Source organism: Vidua chalybeata, chromosome 1 (genome assembly GCF_026979565.1).
Source record: "Vidua chalybeata isolate OUT-0048 chromosome 1, bVidCha1 merged haplotype, whole genome shotgun sequence".
In the NCBI taxonomy this organism is placed as follows: domain Eukaryota; kingdom Metazoa; phylum Chordata; class Aves; order Passeriformes; family Viduidae; genus Vidua; species Vidua chalybeata.
Genome location: NC_071530.1, coordinates 29075065 through 29082073, shown reverse-complemented (window position 1 = coordinate 29082073; position 7009 = coordinate 29075065).

The following is a 7009-nucleotide window of genomic DNA, read 5'->3' as shown; positions in this document are numbered from 1 at the left end:
ACAACAAAGTTAATTCAAAAACTTCTGCGGTCGAAGGAAAGTTTTTGGACCTGCACTGCTCTCAAAAGAACAAATACCAGGCAAAATGAGTTAGCTCTCTTTTCCATACTCTGCCTTGCTTGAACAGTGCACCACGTGTAATCTTCTATTTCCTTTTATTTCTTTGGAGCCGACAAGGTGTGCATATGTGTTAAATTCACTTGTCATAAAATTTACCATAATTCACCTCCCAAGACTGCGTTTTATACTCACTCAAATATAAATATTTTTTGCAATACCCAGAAAGGATAGGTGCCAATATGATAGACACACGCTCTTCATACTGTATTAATTCCGTTGGTCCAGTCAAATCCTGGTCTTATCCATTGTTGCTTCAGGGAGAAGCTCCCTTGCGCTGCAAAAAGCAGGCTCCACCTGGTTCGGATTAAGTTTGCACTGGTTGGATCTGCCCAGTGATGGCGTAAGAAAATATGAAGCAGAGAAGCCTGCAATTCAAGCTGTAGATTCATGGCCTATAAAACTAAAAGGCCATTATGGTCATCTACTCAGTCTGTCCCCCCCTGTGAAAGGGGCACCAGAACTTTTCTGAATTACTCTTTTTGTGTGTGTGTGTGTGTGTTTGTGTGTGTGTGTGATTTTAACAGAAAAAAAATCATACATCTTGATTTAAGCCTTCCAGTGTGTGTCTCCAACTACATCTTTTTACCACTGGCTTCTGTTACACCTTTGTCACCAGACTGAAAACTCTAGTGTTATCAGATTTCTGTTTCTCACAGAGTTATTTATAAGCTGTGATCAAGTAGCATTTTAAACATCTCTCTGATAACCTAAATAGATTGATCTCCTTGCGTCTTTCATTACAAGGAATGTTTTCCACTCCTTTCATCATTCTTGTTGCTTTCCTCTGAACCTTTTCCAATTTTTCAACAACCTCTCTTGAATTGTGGACACAGTGTTTCCAGAACAGGTTGCATCTGTGCCAAGGACAGAGGTAACACAATCGTGTTGTATGTTTCTCTGGTGATGTACTCTTCGGTTGTTTCAGATTCGTGTCTACCCTCCTGTGCTCACAGCTCTTGGCACTGATTGTCTGCTCTCCAGGCTTTTTCTGGCTGCCTTCAGTCTATGGGCAGGGTCTTTACCTTGTAGCAGTGGCACAGCCTTTGCCTATTTTGTCTATTGACCAGTGTCTTACATTTCCCTGGATCAAAATTTACCATTTATTTAAATGTGCCCAGTTTTCTGAGCAATCTGAGTTCACAGTGACTTGGCTTACTCTTTATTTACTAATCTTCCAATAATTTCAAATGGAAAATTCTAAATATATATTTTTTATAACTGATAGAAGAGTCACCAATAGAAAAAAAATTATAGGGTCATGCATCTGTGGATCACCGTTACAATAACCAGCACTGATCACTTTTCCCCACTTGCTGCATGCTTGAGACTGAGATTTGATTCTATTTAATAAGTACAATGTTGATTTTAATATTTTTTTCAAAATATTATGATTAAAAACTAAAAGACTTTCCAATATTCCTCTACATATTTAATAGTACTAAAATTACCTTTATCCTACCAAATTTATACTCCTATTAAATGATATCAAGTTCACTTCGGCAAGATTATTTTCCAGAAAATTCTGTTCTCATTGCTTTGATTAAAATGAACGAATATTCCTAGAAACTGTTCCTTATTTTGCTTGAGATCAATGTGTGGTTGAAATGCTTACAGACATTTAGGTCATCATATTTATTTTATTTAACTATTCACAAATTTTTTTGTATAGTTCTCTTGAACCTCCCTAGTTCTCCAAGACGTAGTAAAAATCCTCACTAACCATGCAGACTTCTCTGCCAAATGTATTAAAATACCTCCACGAAAATTATTCAGGTCTACAGATTTTAAGAATGTCTAGTTTTATTAGCTGCTATTTAACATTCTCCTGTGCAACTACTGAAACAGAGCATCATACTCATCTGATATGAATACATCATTTGACTTTTCCTCAAAATACAAAGAAAAGTATTCAATGATGCTTTTATTTTTTAAATGTTCTTACAAAAATGCCAGTAATTTCCACTTAGTAATGGAGCAAAACAATTTTTAAGGTTTTTTTGTACAGACTAAAATTTCAAAATGTCTTCATATCGTCCTTATTGCTGTTTTCTCTCTGTAATATTTGACTTTAAATGCCTTGTAATTCCCAGCTTCTAATTTATATTAATTGCTACATTTCCCCTGTACCTCCCTTTCGGTTTTGGGTTTTCTTTCTAGTAGCTGCATTCAAATGCAATGTTGTTTTATTTTCAACAGAAGAGTAGAAGGTTGTTCCTCCATTGTGACTCTTTATGACATGTCTTTTACAATGCATTTAGCAGACTGAAGTTGTCGGACAAGTATTTCCTTTAATACTTTCTTCAAATAACTGTTTCACCCTCACTGTCAAATTTGTAAAAGCCAATTGTTTTATATCAATCAATATAAATATTAGACTTCAATTAGTTTTCTTATAACAAATATTATCAAGTTTTAGGTATGTGCACATAAGCAAATAAATTTTTTTGTTCTCTATTTCCTCTGTCACTAGACTGAGGTCTAGTAGAGAATTCCTCTGGATGCACTTAGAGAAATTGTAATTTTTGATTTGCTTAATGCAGCTAATATTTTGTTATGGACACTCTGAGGTCTCCAGTTTATGTTAATACAATTCCATACCTCATAAGCATTTTTCCTTACTAAGATGTTTCATGACCGGTATGAAAGAAACCCAGACTTTTACAAGTTTTTATTTAATTTTGACGGCAACGAGAATCTTTAAAATAAGGCATATAAAGTGAGATATAAAATGTCAGCCTGATTCAACAATTTGGATCATTGCTTCAAAATAAGTGTGATTTTAAAAATATTGACACAGTTACTGAGGGGTGTGAAAGATTTAACACACAGAAGCCTTTTGGTTTTTTTGTTAGGAGTAAAGTGTTAACTTGGAGACACAGCGTTCTCTCATAGTCTCTGTTTATTTGCAGTAACATATGCAGATTGCTCACTTCAATGCTTTAAGCAGAAATACAAAACATACTGAAAATGCAGCTACAATTATAACAAATTATAAAATTCTGGAAATAGGGTCTGAGGTTCCAGGCTCTTTGAAGTCCGAAGCGCTCAAACTGTTAGACTTCCAGTAGTTTTCTTCATAAAATGCTGTTCCATATTATAATGATTTAACTTGCCACTAGCTGCATGCTAAAGTTTGTTAACTGGACCATAACACCCAATTACCTCACCCTGATTTAATCCTGTTCTTAAAGAGGGTGAAACCTATTAAAAATGGTATAATTACATAAGAATGCTTTCAGGGAATGCATCTCCTAATTCTTTTTACGTGATTCCGCAGAAAAAATTTTTAAAAAGAAATACTGCGTTTCTATTTGTGTCACAAGCATGTGATTCTTAATGACAGACCTGAAGTAAATGTCTACAGTAGACATTTCTAATGTTAAGTATAGCTGCCTTGTAATTATCTGATTTAATTCCTTTGGCCTTTTATATTGCCTATTTAGATGGAAAGCTCTCCTGTTCAGTGCACAGAACCTGACACAAAAGGGCAAAGATCGCTACAGAAATCCTATTAAACTGTTACTGCTAATTCAACCAGTCACCATCTGAACTTATTTGGTGAGGTTTTACATATTTTATCAGCAAGAAAACAATATATTACCTGTTCTCAGTAATTTTTTTGCCAGTCCCTTATGAATGTACAGTACTGACTTTTTCAGTCACGATATGTCAATTCGGAAAGGAAACACCGAACATATTTGGAGAATAAAATCAGTATTAAATGGATTAACAATAGATTTGGCTTCAATGCAATAAATCCAGAGAGTCTCTGCAAACACAGGAACTAGCTACATTTTCTACACAGATTTATTTCCTATTATTTAATGTACATAAAACACATGAATTTAATTTGTTATTGGTATTTTTTACCATGAGGAGAGTCAAGGAAAATCCATGCAACCATGCATGAGTGTAATGTTAAATATTAAAAGAAAATAGCGTATTGTACCAATCAGACAAGAATTCACACCAAAAGGGTTATTAGGGTACGTTCAGGCTGATTTGAGGAAGGCCAAGGCTGACTGGGCCTGGGGGCTAATACACCCTACCACCAGTACAGAATAGTCCTTGAGGCTACGTATCTGGGAAACTGGACTTTCTCTGCTCATGCTCTTTCTGATCAGACTTGTCTTTTTCTGGCAGCTTTTGCCAGCAATCAGATTCACTGAAAACATAAAAGAGAAAATGATTGCTGGAGTTCTGCTGAACAAGCTCAGTGTTATCTTTCTTCTCACTCTGTTTGCCCATATGCACAATGAAAGGAAGCTGGCAGAGGTCCTGGTCCAGGAAAAGAATTAGGGACTTTATCATCAGACAATAAGTTGAGCAAATTGCAGACCACAAACTACTTCTCTTCAGAGTACCCATAAAGGACTCGTGGCTGAACTCGGTGCCTTAGAGCTACAAGGAGGAAGTACAGGGAGGTTGTAAAGATGAGTAGCCAGACAATGAGGGAAGATTGTGCAATGTCTACTGTTGAGCACTGGGCAACGAACACATGAAAGAGTCTAAAATTCTTGAGCCTTGAAGTCCTGGTAATTTTAATTCATTTCAAAAGCTGCAGAAACCCGTCATACTTTTTATTCCAAAATTTTTGTTTTTTCACATAATAGTACCCCAGGGGTTCGCATGGACTATCAAAGATATATAATAAAGCTGTTAACCAAGAAGAGGACTATTTGTTTAATAGTGGTTCCATTCAATTGGAATCAATGAAAGAGTATTTTAAAACCAGGGAGCTAAAAATCAAAAAGACTCGCATGCCCAGTGAAATAAGACCTTTCTGCCCTTTGTTACTATACTATTCTTCCTCAGATTCTGATTCAAGGTGTACCGGGAAGAGAGATTTTAACACTACATATTGTAAAATTAAAAATCATAAAGCAGGACTTTGACAGAGTGACTGAATTCCTTAGAGCTTTTGAGATGATTTTGGAAACTTGGAAAGAGTCCAGAGTTTTGCTAAGTCTTTGTTTTCAATCCAAAATAATCTGGAAATAATACCTGTAACATGAATGACATTAACGTATACCTGTAAAAAGTACATAAACTGGTGGAAATACATCTGCTTAGTCTTCGCAAATAATGATATAAACTTCATCTTAACATGATCACCTCACACAAATCCTTTCAAACATTTGAGTGTTATTTAAAGGCATTATTTCCTCGTTATAAATTGACGTGCACACAGAAAGAGATCTGAAAAATTTTGAGCAGAAATCAAATCCACCAAAAATCTTTATGGATAAACTGTTCCCCTAGTAATCCCTCAATCTGTAAACACCTCAATAAGGCATCTAGAGAAAATTTATTTAAATTCTTATAGACTCAGTTCCTCTGAAGATGCTGCAAAGCTGGTCTACTAACACTGGTTAACTAGTTACATAAGGAACTTGGGAGTCATAAGCACTGCTCAATTTGCTGAAATGAGAGGCTTTCTTCTTTTCCCTGCCTCTAGCTCGAGGATCAAATTTTCTATACAAATTGGCATGGTGTGGTAGATTTTCCCTCTGCTATTCCATATCCTTGATATTCTCTGTGTGGGGAACTGCCACTAATGCCAAAAGGATGCTTGGCTCGTTGTGCTCTCCCGATAGCTACTTCAGAAATGCTGTTAGATTAAATAGCGAGGGACAGCAGAGTTTCAGTTGTGATCCATCAGGCGGATCTGAGAGGAGCCGTTTGCCCTGAGAGAGGATAGACTTTCGAGACATATGGTGCTATAATGGGGGGGTGGGGATTTTTCAATTCCAATCCACCCATTCCGGATGAGAGAGACTGAGCTAATACCCTCGTGTACGGTGCACTGCATCTAGCTACGGAAGTAGCGTTAGGGTGGAATTTATGGACTCGCTAAATTGTTTGCCAGGAAATGTTTACTAGCTATGCACAATAAACGACTGTGAAAGCGTATTCCTGTGTTTAATACGATATGGGTTTTTTTTCCTTATATTTGGGTCATACTATTATGATACCAATAAAGGAAACTTAAAAAAAATGCAGAAAAGAAAACAAACTAGCAATGTATGTTCATATTTATGGAACTTCATTTGGGAAAGTCTGATTGACTACAAATTGTACAGTATAAACTTATTGCCAGGACCTCTGGATACACGCCATGCCTTCCATATTAGAAGTTAAATATATGACTTATTTTTAGATCCAAATATTCTCATCAATAAGTCAAGGTATGTCTTTAAAAAAGGCTCATTACCACAGCTGCAGGGGGTCATACATAATGAAATTAGTGTACATGTGTAAGAGAAGTCTATCTACCAACTTACCAAAATGGATACATAGCTTCCCAATTTAGAAATTAAATGGGCAGTTTTGGATCACAGGAATCTTGGAATTTTGCTCTGGGATGTGACTCTCTCTTCCATGTAGCTCACTGTTGTACTAGGGACTACTGTACAGTTTTATAGGGTGTCATGTATAGGTATAGGTATAGGTCATGTATAGGTATACATTCCCAAACATTTTTCTCTGCTAGGAAGCAAAGTCAGAACTTTCTCTGGTAATCTGTGCGAAGAGTTTTTTCTGCTCCTTCATTTGATTTTATGTGAGACTTCTATTTTAATATAATGCATCTAAGAAATCTCCCTGTTATTTAAAGACAGTGGGCACTAACGTAACTTGTTTTAATCGTACAGTAAGGGTTTGAGCCTGGAGGTAAACTTGCACTTTTGCACAGCCGAACACCCTCTTTCAGCATACACATATGTGTATTTATACATCCAGCATGCTGTTCATGATGGGATTTTCAAGTTTAGTAGTTTTGTAACAACAGTTTTGCAGTTTCTACTTGCATTTTCTGCAAATAAGAGTAACTACAATAGACAAACATACCTTCCCCCTTGCTTGCTATGAATATATCAGAGGAGACTAG